The sequence below is a fragment of the Ochotona curzoniae genome, unplaced genomic scaffold (assembly GCF_017591425.1).
Source record: "Ochotona curzoniae isolate NIBS_2020 unplaced genomic scaffold, NIBS_Ocur_1.0 contig_4093, whole genome shotgun sequence".
Taxonomy (NCBI): domain Eukaryota; kingdom Metazoa; phylum Chordata; class Mammalia; order Lagomorpha; family Ochotonidae; genus Ochotona; species Ochotona curzoniae.
Window position 1 is genome coordinate 368,671 of NW_024466124.1, and position 15,552 is coordinate 384,222.

Here is a 15,552-nt window from a genome sequence, read left to right on the forward strand (position 1 = left end):
AGTGAGCAAAGCAGAAATACTGAGCGAGTGGAGAATTTCCACTTGGTGGTGGGGCCTAGGGACTGGGTTTTGGATTTGGCTCTCTGTTTTGGAAATGAACCTTAAGAATGCACTTCAGAGTCAGCAGACAGGCAGCAGTAGGACGGTCCAAAGCTGTTGAGTGATGAAATATTTTATATTAATTTTCTGATGCATAAACATCACTGATGTAGGTTGAAGGTTGATAGTCTGGTGCCAGGTACTCCAGTGCTAAGGGTTTCATGGACGTGACTCGAAGTCCAAATACAAACAGTTGTGCTCCAGGTTTGACAGGGAGAATGGATCCCTTTGGGGCCATGCTTATGAGCAGAAAGGGGAACACAGGAACCCTAAAACAAAATCATTCGTGCAAGAATGTCTGGCATAATGGTGCTGAAGAATATAGATTTATAGGTGTTCAGCCTCTGTTTATTTGTAAATGCTTAGAATAAGTGAACGTTTAAGTGAGATAGGTAATAGGCTGTGAGTTGCAGTTTTGAATGAGCACTGGCTTATTGGATTTGTTCTTCCATGTTGTAAGTTAAATGCAATTACTATAGGAAAATTAGGAAAAACAAGTGAAGGAAAATTATTTCTCCCAAATGTTCAAGGAAAAAAATGACTATTAACATTTTAATTTTTGTTCTTATGGAATTCTGTCATGCAAATCTGTGCCTTTATCTACAATCCTGCATGTTTTACAAAATGGCTATTTATGGATTTGAGATCTTTTTATTTCAATTTTTAAAAATATATTAAGATTGGCTTGGCAGGTAAACATACGGTCTATCTAAGAATCTATTCCATGAAAGAATGTTTATTTGATATTATTGGGTGGAATATTCTTTATGTCTGTTGTTGGCTTGTGGGGTTGTGTTTTTTATTGATTTTCTCTCTAGGTGTTCTACCCATTATTAAAATCAAAGCTCTGAAGTTTGTAACTATTATGGCAAATCTTTCTCCCTTAAATCTGTCAGTGTTTGCTTCACATATTTTGGAGTTCTCCATTTTAGTACAAGTAGATTTATAGTTAGCATATCCTGTTGTTTACTTGAAACTTTTAATTCATATATAGGGTAGTTATTCAGCCTGTCTCTTACAACAGTTTACAGCTTTTTTTGTATGTTGTTGGTATGGCTTTGTCAGTTCTCTTTTGATTGCTCTATGTTATATAGCACTTTTGTGCCGGAGTCCAGCTCCAGCTGAGTTCGGAGCTCGGGAAGGGTGCGTGGAGTCAGCGATAAAGACACAGACACAGACACTTGGAGCATTCTCACAACAACTCAAGAAAAAACTGCCCTTTTTATTTACTCAAAACCCTTCTCAAGCTTCTGCACAAGCAACTATTCTATTTTTTTTTCTTTTCAAAATTAAGGGGGCATGTACAGACATTTGGTCACTGTGCACTTCAAGGCTAAGCAGGTACCTCTAAAGATAATTCTGCAAAATACTGTATTCATATTCTTCAAAGCAAGCCATTATTTATTCTTCAACAGTAGCCATGGAGCAACAACCAGGACTCCAAGGCCAAGGCACATGCGATTACCTGCTAATCAGTAGTACATTCCTACCACATTTTAATTTTTGCAATTTACCTATTATTTAATGGGGAAGTAGGGTACAAGGGAAAAACTTAAAATCTAAAACAGAAACTTCAAATGTTAAAATCCCCCTACAACTATAGTCTCCTACAACCCCATAAACAATAAGACAATAATCAAAAGCATTTTTTGTTAATAAACCATCCTTAATTCCTCTAGCTAAAAATTATAAAAGTGGCTAAAACAGTTACATTTTCTATGTTCCAAAAAAATTTACAAAGACAGGCTAGCCTTTAAGATAACAATAACTATATTTATTGCCATAGCAATTTCAGCTCTCACTCCCATCACTTGCATTAGTATTTAGGATGTTTTCAAGCCCCTTCCCAGAAGATGTGCTGCATGTCTGGGCCCAATCAGGGCAATGGGTAGGTACACAATAAGGTGTCCAGAAATGGCATGGGTTTAATTGTACTCCTGTGCACAGTTAAAGGCCCACTCACCAAGATATTATCAATAACATTAACTCTCAAGCTTACGTTGGTGATAAAAGCCATCCCACAGGGGCAAACAATGCCTCAATAGATTACAGAATTCTTAGTGGGGTGCTTGAGTGTCCATGCAAAAAGGTGGCGAAACTGTGTCAAGGTGGTCAGAGAGAAATCCTCTGGGCCTTGCCTAACAGCTGGAATCTCCTCCGGGGCCTTGCCACACAGCAGAGCTGTTCTCTTCACACCTTCATGTCATCCACACCCACTGCACAGACCCCAGCACTTTTGATACTATACTTTGGTATATCTTTTTCTGTTCTTTTACTTTCAGCTTATTTGTGCCTGAAAGTAAGAAAAATTTCAGGTAGTATGTTGTTGGATCATTGAGAAATACATGTATATCATGTTTTTCTTCGTTAATTCTTCTGTTACTCTATTACTTGGTGCTAAATTCACCTTTTAAAATTTTTGGGAATAGTTTTTAGCTTATGTATATATTTTCTAGTTATTTTTTCTTAAGAGTTTCTTAGTATTTTTTAGTAGTTATCATTTTCTTAGTAGTTGTCTGGGGAGTATAATTAATATCTTAAATTTATAGGAACCTATTTTGAATTAAAGCCATCTTAGTTTCAGTATTATACTACATTCTTTGGCTTTATACGTCTGTCTCCTTTTATGTTGTCACAAACCACATATTCCTAAGTTTTCTGCCTGTTATTATGGATCTATAATTATTTTATTCAGCTGTAATTTCAGTTATAAGAAAAAGTTGAAAGTAAAAATACAGCAGTTTAGGCTTTCACTATCAACCTAGATAAGAGCCCAACGCTGTATTTGTTATGTTTTCATATAGCTTCAAGTCACTATCTTGTCTTTTTGTTTTTACTTGAAGGGGCTTTAGAGTTTCTGGTATCGCATGCCTGCTATAGATGAACTTTCTCAGACTTTTCTGCAAAAGTCTTAACTTCTTCTTGATTTATGAATGATAGTTTTGTTAGCTGTATATCTATCGGCTGATAGTATTTTTGTTTTAGTATTATAAAGCTGTCATTTCACTGCCTTCTTGCTTGCAAGAGTTTTGCTGAACAGTTGGCTGGTGAGCTTGAAATTCCTTCTGTGTGGAGTTGCTTTTCTTATGCTGCTTTTGGGATACTCTCTTTCAAAAATTCTGTCTTTTCACAGTTTGATTTTAACGTATTAATGTGAACTTTTGTGTTTACTCTTCTTTTTAAAGTTTTATTTATTTTTTGACATAGAGAAAAAGAGAGGGTGAGATCTTCTGTTCATTGATTCACTTCTAAATGCCTGTAGGTTAAAGAACCAGAAACTCTACCTATATCTCCTACCTTGGTCCTAGGAACCCAAGTAACAGGGATGTCATTATTAAGTTGGATTGGAAGCAGAGAGTGGTGCCGAATCATAAATACATCAGTATGGGATATGGATGTACCAAACAATGATGCTGTAATGCCTGCCTTATTTTGGGGTTTTAAAGATTTATTTTTATTATTTTTTCATTGGAAAGGCGGATATACAGAGAGGAGAGACAGAGAGGAAGATCTTCCGTCCGATGATTCACTCCCCAAGTGAGCGCAACGGGCCGATGCTATGCCGATCCGAAGCCAGGAGCCTCTTCCGGGTCTCCCACGCGGGTGCAGGTTCCCAAAGCTTTGGGCCGTCCTCGACTGCTTTCCCAGGCCACAGGCAGGGAGCTGGAAGGGAAGCGGGGCTGCCGGGATTAGAACTGGTGCCCATATGGGATCCCGGGCGTGCAAGGCGAGGACCTTTAACCACTTGCGCCACCGCGCCGGGCCCTATTTTGGGGTTTTAAAAAGTCTATTAGATGAGTAAATTCCTTCATTTTACCAATTGGAAATTTTTTGGTCATTATGTTTTTAAAAGATTTATTTTTATTTTTATTCGAAAGGTAGAGTAACAAATAGAAGGTGGTAGGAAGAGAGTGTGTGAGAGAAAGTCTTTCATCACTGGTTCACTCCCCAAGTCACTGCAGTGGCTGCAATGGCTAGAGTTCAGAAGTCTGAAGCCAGGTATGAGGAGTTTCTTCCAGGTTTCCCATGTGGGTTCAGGGGCTTAAAGCTTGTGCTGTATTTGCAGGCTATAAGCAGGGAGCTGGATTGGAAGTAGAACAGTCAGGACATGAACTGATGCCCATCAAGTATGCTGGTACCATAGGTGAAGCCTTAGGCTACTACCCCATGGCACCGGCCCTAGCCATTATGTGTTCAAATGTTCTGCCCTTCTTCCTCTCCTTTCTAATATTTCAATATGCATGTAGAGTATACTTGATGGTATCTCATAGATCCCTAAAGCTTAATTAATTTATCTTCGTTGCATTTGTCAGACTGAATAATTTTGATTGACCATTTTTTAAGTTTGCTAATTCACTCTTTTACACAGAGAGAAAGAGAGGTCTTCCTATAGCTGATCTACTCCCCAGATGGCCACAAAAGCTGGAGCTGAGCTAATGTGGAGCTAGGAGCCAGGAACTTCTTCTAGATGTCTCACATGGGTGCAGGGTCCCAAGGACTTGGGACATCCTCTGCTGCTTTCCTACTTGGTAAGCAGAGCTGGATTAAAAGTGGGGCATCTGGGCCATGAATCAGATGTCAGGGTGGAGGATTAACCTGTCTGTATTTTTAAGCTTTGGAATTTTAATTGATTTCTTTTCATAGTTTCTTTCTGTTTGGTTCTGTTCTTTAAAAAGAGAGTAAGAGAGAGAGAGAGATTTAAAAAGAGAGAGGGAGTGAGAGAGAAAACACACCCACCCACCTGCCCACTGATCCACATATACATCCCTTTTAATTTCCAGTTCACTTTCCAAATGCCCACAATAGCTAGGGCTTGGTCAGGGTGAATCTGGGAGTCTTTGGCATGGGCAGCAGGGACCCAGGAAATTGACTCAGAGCAGAGTAGGTGAAAATAAAACCAGATATTTTAATATGGGATTCAGGCATCCAAAATGGCATCTTACCTGTTGCACCAGATGCCTGCTCCTATTTTTGTTTTCTTGATACACCATTGTGACTTTCTTTAATTCTTTGTCCATAATTACTGCTAGTGTTTGAAGAAATTTAATGGTTGCTTTAAAGTTTTTGTTTGTCATGTTTAGTAGAAGTTCAGTGAAAATTTCTGTTAACTTTTCCTAAGAATGAGCCATACATTTTGGTTATTTGTAAACTTCATAAAAAAAACAAAAAACAAAGTTGAAATTGGAATCTTTGGGGCTGGCATGGTGGCTCAAAGGGCTAATCCTCCACCTTGCAGCAATGGCATCCCATGTGGGTTCTGGTTCATGTCTTTGCTGCTCTGCTTTCTCATTCAGATTACAAATTATGGCCTGGGAAGGCAGTGGAGAATTGTTCAGGTCTGGGTGCCTGCACCCACGTGGGAAAACCAGAAGTTCTGGCTCCTGGGTTCTGATTGGCTCAGCTTCTGCTGTTGTTCATCTGGGGAATGAACCAGCAAATGGAAGATCGTCTCTCTTTGTCTCTCCTCTCTCTATATGTGCCTTTCAAAATAAAGAAAAAAATCTGCAAGTTTTGTATTTGTAATGAGATAAGTTTACAGATCATTATTTGTTCCTTTGTTTTAGTTTCTTTCTGTTGCTTGGTGTGAGCTACAAGTTTTTGCTCAATGACTTTCCTAATTTTTTTTCCATGATACGTAGTTCTATAGGCTCAGGGATTTCCCCTTCTACACTTCCCCTTCCCACCTGGTTTTCCCTATATTATTATAATAGTACAGACTTTCCTATATTTTAAAAAAGATTTATTTACTTTCATTTAAAAGGCAGGTTTACATAGAGAAGTAAAGACACAGAGACACACACAGAGCTTGTTCACTCCCCAACTAGCCTCAACAACTGGAGCTAAGCTGATCTGAAGCCAAGAGCCAGGAGCTTCTTCCAGAAGGCTGCAGGGACCTAAGGATTTAGGCCATCCTTTCCTGCTTTCCCAGGCCATAAGCAGGGAACTGGACCAGAGGCAGAGCAGCTGGAACTCAAACATGGTACCCATGTGGGATGCCAGCACTTGCAGGTTGAAGATTAGCTGTTGAGTCACTGCACCATGCTCTCTCCCCACCCCCCCATATTTTTTTGGTTAAGTCATATTTCTCACATGTAATCTCTGAAACTTTAGCTTGTATTAGCTTGGTGTATTCACAAAAAATGCCTGTAGTAAAAAAGATTTTAAAAAGTGAAAGATTGATTTTTTTCTCAGATTTTTTCTAGTATCCAGTGTATTCAGGAACTTTTAAGGGCACTAATAATTTAAAAAATCAAAGTTTTTCCCTAAGCATTCAGACTGTCTACTGTTTACCTTGGTTGTAATCTTTGGACCCATGTTTCAGCATGCTACTGTCAATATTTTTGAAGAATATCTTCTTTATAATCTTTTTCTCACTATGAGAGAATTCTGAATTAGGTGAAGAAAGACAAGCACCCATGTCAGTCCTTCGGCAGCCTGCAAACAGGCAAAGCAAGATAGACACAGTTTCTTGCAAGCATGACCTATACTGCTTCTGGAGCCAAGGAGTGTGGTTCCGCATTGTCAGCGGAAGCTATCATGTCCTAATCTGTTGCCAACTCAGGGAAGGGACAGCAAGAACAAATAATCATGCTGTGACCCCTTTTTCTGTCTCTCCCATTTCTTCCCTTTCCCTCTTCACTCCTTCCCACCCCACCCTAATTTTCTTTTTTATTGGTTATTATAAACCTTTGTTAATTTTCATAGTTCTGAAAAAAATTTCAGATGTTTTTGTTCATTTTTTCATTATTTCTGTAAAGCTACCTACTCCACCTTTTCCACAAAATTTTATAAAAGATTTGTTTATTTTTATTGGAAAGTCAGACTTACAGAGAGAGAAGGAGAGACAGAAAGAAAGATCTTCTATGCTCTGGTTCACTCCCATACTGGCTGAAATGGCCAGCTGAGTCAATCTGAAGCCAGGAGCCAAGAGCTTCTTCCAGGTCTTCCAAGTGGGTGCAGGGTCCCAAGGATTTGGGCCGTCCTCCACTGTTTTCCCAGGCCACAGGCAGGGGGCTGGATGGGAAGTGGAGTAGCTGGGATACAAACTGGTGCTCATTAGGGATCCCAGGCGCATGCAAGGTGAAGACTTTAGCTACTAGGCTACAGCCGTGGGCCCCATTTTCACCAATCTTATACACTTTCCCCCTTAAAGTTTTCAAAATAGAGCATCATATATCTGTATCTAGATTTCCAGCTTCTTTGGGAGATTTGGAGAATTGTCGCTATTGAGCCTGTAACTCTACACAGCAATAGTTGCTGAATGAGTTGTTCAGATTAAGCATTCATGCGTTTTTCAGTTTGCACATTTTCCCTCCTTTTCCTAAATTATTTAAGTTATCTGCTTTCTTATTTTTAAATTTTATTATTTTTCTATTTTTTATTTTTTAAAAATCTATTTTTATTTATTTGTGAGGTAGAGTTACAGAAAGATAAAATGGAGAGATAGACAGATCTTCTAGTCACTCATTCACTCATTCATTCCCCAAATGGCTGCAACAAGCTGGGACTGGACAAGGTCAAAACCAGAAGCTAGGAGCTTCATCCAGGTCGCACCTATGTGCAGGGGTCCAAGGACTGTTGATTTCCAAAGCACATTAGCAGGGAATGGATTGGAAGTAAAGGAGCTGGCACTGGAACCAGCTGCCTTATGGGATGCTGGCATTCCAGGTGGGTTATCCTGCTATACCACAATGCTTGTTCCTCAATTTAAATTTATTTTTTATAAACTTAATTTTATTATTTTCATTTAATGATACAGTTCCATAGGCCTTGGGATTTCCATCACTCCCACCCCAAATCCCCTGCCACCCAGTGAGTTCCCCTGTTTTATTGCTATAGTTTAGTTCTTCACAAGCAGTCATATGTCTATCATTGTGGGCTTGGAATATGGCAGAAAGTCCTGCATCCTATTGTCAAGATATAGTAAACAGTTTCATTGGTAGTCTATCTTTGATTTGGAATTAGAGATGCCTACTGCATTGTATTCTCACATATGGATATTTAAATTTCAACTGCTTTTATTTACATACTAATTATAAACTTGGACCTTGAGTCAGACAAAACTCTTTGAATTTTGTTATTGTTGTTAAGCAGGAGAGGGACATCTGGTCTGTGAAGTCATTTGTTCTGACTGTGCCAAGACAACTGCAAGTGGAACTCAAATCCAGTAAATCTGGAGCAGGCTAATCTTCAGTCAGCAATTTTGTATGGCCTGTGAATATTGTAAATTCCCAAATGGTCCTTCAGAGACAAAAGCTTCCCCACCGCTGTGGACTTTATGTCCTTAGATGAGTTACCTGGTTTCTGTTTCTTTCAGGTTATCTACTTATAAAAGAGAGACAAATATAATACTTAATTGGATTATTGAAATGGTTTTATGATGTGATGCTTATAAAGAATGTACTTCATGGCCCAATATTCAGCAAGGAAATAATTGGAATGGGTCTTAATGTAAATTTATGAAAGTAATATTTTATGTTTATTGGTAATATTAGAATTTTTTCTATGTTGAGCACATTTGTTATAAAAGTAATTATATAATTTATGAGTCCTATTATTGTGAATTGAATTTTCCTAATATATTTCTAAATAGTTAATGCTAACGTGGGAGAAAGATAACTGTTTTTTATCTTGACATCATTTTTAATACTTTTTTATTGGATTTAAAAGTTTTTCAGAAAATTAATTTTTCTTAATAGACAATGGTTATGATTGTTTTTCCTCTTATAATAGGTATACATTTTGTTTTTTATTTTGTAATAGTAAGTATGACTACCAAACACTATTTAATAATTATGAAGATTGCAAACCTTTATTTTTGAATATGATTGAACTATTTCATTAACTTTGCAATGCTTTATTTTGGTTCCTGATATATGTGTATATATAGCCATTTATTTCTATTGCTGCTTTATAAAAGGCTTTAATTGGCTTTAAATGATCAAATACTTTATAGTATCTGTTGAAATAATCATATAATTGTTTCCATTAATTTAGTCATATAGTTATATATAAAGAAATTAAATGTTAAGACAGTTACCTAATCTGGAATGGATTTTATTTAGTCATTGTGTTTAGTTTTATACAATTATGTGTTATTTTTTTTTAAAGTTTATTTTATTTTTATTGGAAAGTCAGATATACGGAGAGGAGGAGAGACAAACAGGAAGATTTTCATGCATTGATTCACTCCCCAAGTGGCCACAATGGCCGGAGCCAGGCCAATCTGAGCCGGGAGGCTGGAGCCTCTTCCAGGTCTCCCATGCAGGTGCAGGGTCCCAAGGCTTTGGGCTATCCTCAGTTGCTTTCCCAGGCCACAAGCAGGGAGCTGGATGGGAGGTGGGGCTGCCAGGATTGGAATCAACACCCATATAGAATCCTGGTGTGTGCAAGGCAAGAACTTTAGCCACTAGGCTACCGTGCCACGTCCTAGTTTTGTACAATTACATATTCTTTTGCTAATATTGTGTTTAGGATATTGCATTTTATTACTAGTGAGATTGGCTAATTCTATATTTCTGTATTTCTACATTTCTATAAGTTATGGTATCAGGATTATGCTAGTCTTACAAAATAAAAAAACAAAATTTCTTTTTTGGTTAAATGAACTTTTTTTCAAAGATTTAAAAAAAAATTTATTATTTCATTTTAAAGACAGCAAGAGAGAGACAGAGAGAGAGAGAGCACGCACCATCTGCTGCTACCTCCCAGGAGCATTAACAGGAAGCTTTTTTTTTTTTTTAGTAGGATTTAATTGAAACATGAAGCTGCACTGTGATATGAGATGTAGGTTCTCTAAGTAGTGGTGGCTTAATCTGCTCCATGGTGCCTGCACCTTCAATAGCTTAAAAATAATTGTTGGGCCCGGCGCGGTGGCACAGTGGTTAAGGTCCTCGCCTTGCATGCCCGGGATCCCATATGGGCGCCAGTTCTATCCCAGCAATCCTGCTTCCCTTCCAGCTCCCTGCCTGTGGCCTGGGAAAGCAGTCGAGGACAGCCCAAAGCTTTGGGACCCTGCACCCGTGTGGGAGACCCGGAAGAGGCTCCTGGCTTCGGATCGGCATAGCATCGGCCCATTGTGCTCAGTTGGGGAGTGAATCATCGGACAGAAGATCTTCCTCTCTGTCTCTCCTCTCTGTATATCCGTCTTTCCAATAAAAAAATAATAAAAATAAATCTTTAAAAAAACCAAAAATAATTGTTAACTCCTCAAATTTAGCTAAAACTCATGTATAAAATAAAAAATTAGTCTGGCCTATCTCTGGAATCTGGAGACTCCAGATGATAAGCCACTGATTTTTCTTTTTTTAAAGATTTATTTTTATTATTTTTTCATTGGAAAGGCGGATATACAGAGAGGAGATACAGAGAGGAAGATCTTCCATCCGATGATTCACTCCCCAAGTGAGCCGCAACGGGTCGATACTACCGATCCGAAGCCAGGAGCCTCTTCCGGGTCTCCCACGCGGGTGCAGGGTCCCAAAGCCTTGGGCCGTCCTCAACTGCCTTCCCAGGCCACAGGCAGGGAGCTGGAAGGGAAGCGGGGCTGCCGGGATTAGAACCGGCGCCCATATGGGATCCCGGGCGTGCAAGGCGAGGACTTAACCACTTGCGCCACCGCGCCGGGCCCAAAGCCACTGATTTTTCTTGTTTGCTCCATTTTATAAGCTTGTATAGATTATGCATTTACTTGTTCATAGTTCTCTAATTAAATTTGTGTAAATTTTCTTCCAAAATATTTCCTTATTTCCAGTCATATTTTTAAAAATAAATATTTATTTACTTTCATGTGCTAGAAAAATAGAGAGATGGAGACAGAGAAAGAGATGGGGATATATAGATATCTATCTATCTGTCTAATATGGAGAGAGAAAACAGAGAAACAGAGCTTTCATTTGCTGGTTTATTTCCCAAGTGTCTGCAATAGCTAAGGCTAGGTCAGGTCAAAGCCAGAAGCCAAGAACTCCTTCTAGCGTTTGAGCCATCATCCATTTCTTCCCAGATGCATACATAGGAAGCTACATGGAATAGCTGGGACTGGAACTGGCACACCAACATGAGATGTGAGTGGCTTAACCCACTGCACTACGACGCTTTCCTCTCAGTCAGATCCTCATAGGGTTCTGAATAATTTCTGAGTGCCACCTATTCATTTCCAGACTAGAGAGAGGGATGGGAGAAAATGCAGACTAGTATGGCAAGCATACCTACTAAATGTACAATCTCTTGGTTCTATGTTTATTTTGCATTAGGTATGATTAGAATTATGACAGATAAATATGTCTTGATTCTGTGTTTCCTGAGAGTGATCCAAAAATCTTATTGCTTGGGGTTCAAGGAAAACATAGAAAAATGGTATAATTATATTTTTTTGGACTAGGAAAAGACAAAAAAGGAACCTAAAACTAAACTGTAGGTTTATGGTTGTAGGCTGAAAAAAAGTAGGTGGATAAAAATTAGCCATGGGCCTTGGGGATGCTTGTGTCACCTGGGGAAGGAAACCAGTGAATGCCATCTTCTAAGCTGAAGCACTCAGTGTCTTCAAAGTCCTAATTCAAAGGAGTTTCTGACTTAGCTCCTTAGTGTTTATTGCTAAGGTGCTATTTAATTTACTAAGGAGAACTGGGTAAGTGTGTTTGTATTCTGACAACCTGTTGCAACTAATGCTGATGACCCACTACCACTGAGTGATATGGAGAGAAAGAATGTCACAAACCTTGGATGTGGCATATATGATAGGTTAGTAGTATCTACCCTATTTCTCTGATCTGTCTTGGTCCTTCTGTGGGTGGGCCTAGATAGACATAAAATGGTTAATCTGGTTTCCTATTAAGGTTTCTGTGTGATTAAGTATTCTGATGAAATGGTCTCCATCCTAATATTTTATTATGCTTCTAAACCTTGTGTCCAGGAAAGATACTCAAGAAACTATTTTTAATTTTTCAAATGTGAAATTCATGTGGTTATCATAACATAGACTCCTTCCCTCCTTTCCTCTCCCCTAATACACACACACACACACACACACACACACACACACACCCTTAACCTTTCTCAGATAAGAAGAAAGATACCTTTGCAGGGATATTTGTCCTGGTGGGACTTCTTTTCTGAACCTGGTAAGTGCAAGTGCTTTGACATTGATAATGTTTTATAATAATTGGCAATTGTTATCATTGATGGTTCGGTTTGGTGAAAGTTTTTTTGTGATATTAACCTCCTCACATGGTCTTCTATTTCAAAGCAGCCTGAACTTCCTTTCAGTTTTAATCTTGGGGGTCCTTTTTCATTAAAAAAATATTGATTACTCACTGGGTCATGTGGATGCAGTAGAAAACAAGATAGACACAACTGTTAACCTCAAGAATCTCATATTCTAGAGAGAATCTCTATTAAGCAATTGCTGAAATAAGTGGCTGTCATACACTGTGTTAAGAGCCATGGCAGAGAAGTACAGATAGTTATTGGTGCACATAAAAGAGGCATTAGCCTAAAGTTGAAGGGAGAGGAGAAGGGACATGGAAGATGTAAAATGCCTACTCAGTTCTCTGTTGTGGGGACTTTGGATTGCTGGAGTCCAGCTGAAGCTCTGATTCCCAGTAGCTCTGTTGATTTTGATAGTTTTTTTTTTTTTAACGTTCTTAAGCTTCAGTTTTCTCATAGTCAAAACACTGACAATATTAGTACTCACCTCATTGATTTTCTGTAAAAATAAATGAGTTAATACATATAAATTGCTTAGCACAGCACTTTAGTAAACAATAAAAATAGTAGCTCATCACTATTTTGCAGAGAGCTGAAGGGCTATTAATAGTTAAGAAGTGAATAGGTGACCGGTGTCAGCAGAGTATTTCAGGCAGTGAAAAGCACATATTGAATGCTTGGAGGCAGAACAGATCTTGAGGCATCTGAATAACCAACACAAATTTAATATGCTGTAATACTGAGAATAAAGGGGCTAGATAATACTGGATGAAGCAGAAGAGTAGACAGGGGTCATATTATAAAGACATTTGGCACTTAAGAAGATGCAAAATCATCAAAGAATTTCTTTAGGGTACTGACATGATCAGACTCAGGTTTTAGGTCATTCTGGCTATAACTGAGAAATTAGATTGAAAGAATAGAAAATTGGATAAAGGGAGACTAAAAAAAACCCTATTATAGAAAATTTCATTTTTAAAATAGCCAAATTAAGATGACATTATCTCCTTATCCTGAAAATCAACCCAAGGCAAGAAAAACTAGAAATGCAACTCCATCTCTGAAAAAACTAGATGAAGGCTGTCACCCTGGGTCAGGGTGTATGAGTGTATCAGGAAGTGTTATCTAGAGCAGTTATGGCTAGGGGAGCTTGGGCAGGTGCAGAGGAATGCTGCTCATATCTGTGTATTTCAGGCAGAACAGGCAGAAACAAGTTCCCTTAGAGAAAAATATCCAGTGATTACTTCTTGGAATAATATGAATATGGTAGTTGAGCATTCTGAGACCTAATTACTACCAGTGGGAAGCAGAATTATAATACTGCAGGCTTATTCTAATAACACACATCTGAGCTATATATTATTGGAGGAACAGGTTGAAGGAAGGTATTCTGTATCAGGCTATAGGAACTTTAACTTTACTGGTGGGGGAGAAATAAAACAACCCTTATAAACCTGACCGTGTGTCATAACAATCATAACTATGAATAAGAAAGAACTTATGCTAATCCAGCATATTCTTTTGGGTCCTTCCCCTTTATAAACCTGCCATCAAAGTAGTAAAGCATCACATCCTAACATGAGCAGCAATAAAAAAGGAATCAGCACAGGATCTATATAAATAGACCAGAAGAAAGGAATGAATAGGAAATAATTAAGTAGCAGAGGGGAACAAACAAACACTTATTATAGAAAGTTACCATGGATCACATAAGTTTTGATCAACCATGTTACCATTATTAGTGAAGAGATAAAATAAGCACAAAACTCAATTGGGTTCCATAAATGTGAATTCTAAAGAAAGAGTGCCTCACAGAAAATATACTAATTCCACAGACAGAATTGAAAACTGCTGAGGGAAGAAATGGAGGTCAGATTGGAAACTATTGTAGAAATGAGATTCTCATTGGAAGCAACACAAAGGAGGGCAGGCGTGCTGAAAACACGTTGTAAACATAGAGGATGTAGCTAAGAAAAACAACAAAATTGAAACAGAAATCCACAAAATCTTTGCAGCATTATGATAAAAATAATTGCTAGGAAATCCAAGAAGATCCAGTATATTCCAATGAGTATAGGTTGAATGTAAGAGAGGTAGTATTTAAGTATTTAATTTGGTAACTTTCTAGTATAAACAAGTCTTAGTTCTACAGTCCAACATATAGTAAGGGCATAGTATACCTTAGGAAAACTATATTGATTGGTCAGAACTGACATCATCATTTTTTTTTCAGAAGTATTAACCCTTAATGATTAAGACTCATATACAATCCTGCCATGATGGCTCAGGGACTAAATCCTCACCTCGCTAAGTACTAGCATCCTATTTGGGCGCTGGTTTGTGTCCCAGTTGCTCCACTTCCCAACCAGTTCCCTGCCTGTGGCCTGGGAAAGCAGTAGAGGATGGCCCAAAGCCTTGAGACCCTGCACCCGCATGGAAAACTAGAAGAAGCTCCTGGCTCCTGGCTTCAGACAGACTTAGCTCTGGCCATATTGGCCACTTGGGGAGTGAACCAGAGGATGGAAACTTTTCCTCTCTTAATCACCTTCTCTCTGTAAATCTGTCCTTCCAATAAAATTCATTTAACTTATTTAATTGAAAGATTTATAGAGGGTGAGGGAGACTTTAATACAACCAGATAGAAAAATTAAATTCTGTCTAAATCAAAAAGTGGCTCAGATTTCTTCAACATAGTAATCACTACTAGAAAATAATGAACAATGCTTAAAAATTCTTCCAGGAAAGACAAGTGTAGGCTCCAAAAATATACTCCCATCAGAAGAATTCTTCTAACATTAAAAAGCAGGTATCTTTTCCCTGGGGATTGTAATTTCTGAAAATCTTCCTTCCAATGATTCACTCCTCAAGTGACCGCAACGGCTGGAGCTGAGTTGATCTGAAGCCAGGAGCCAGGAGCCTCTCTTGGGTCTCCCACGTGAGTGCAGGGTCCCAAGGTTTTGGGTCATCCTCGACTGCTTTCCCAGGCCGTAAGCAGGGAGCTAGATGGGAAGCAGGGCCGCCGGGATTAAAACTGGCACTCATATGGAATCCTGGGTTGTGCAATGTGAGAACGTTAGCCACTAGGCTACTGCACTGGGCCTGGGATTATAATTTCCATGGTGTGTGTGTGTGTGTATGTGTGTGTGTGTGTTTAATATTTTATTTGTTTGGAAAGTCAGTTACAGAGAGGGTGAGACAGAGAAAAAGAGAGAGAGAGAGAGGCTTTTCATCTACTGATTCACTCCCGAA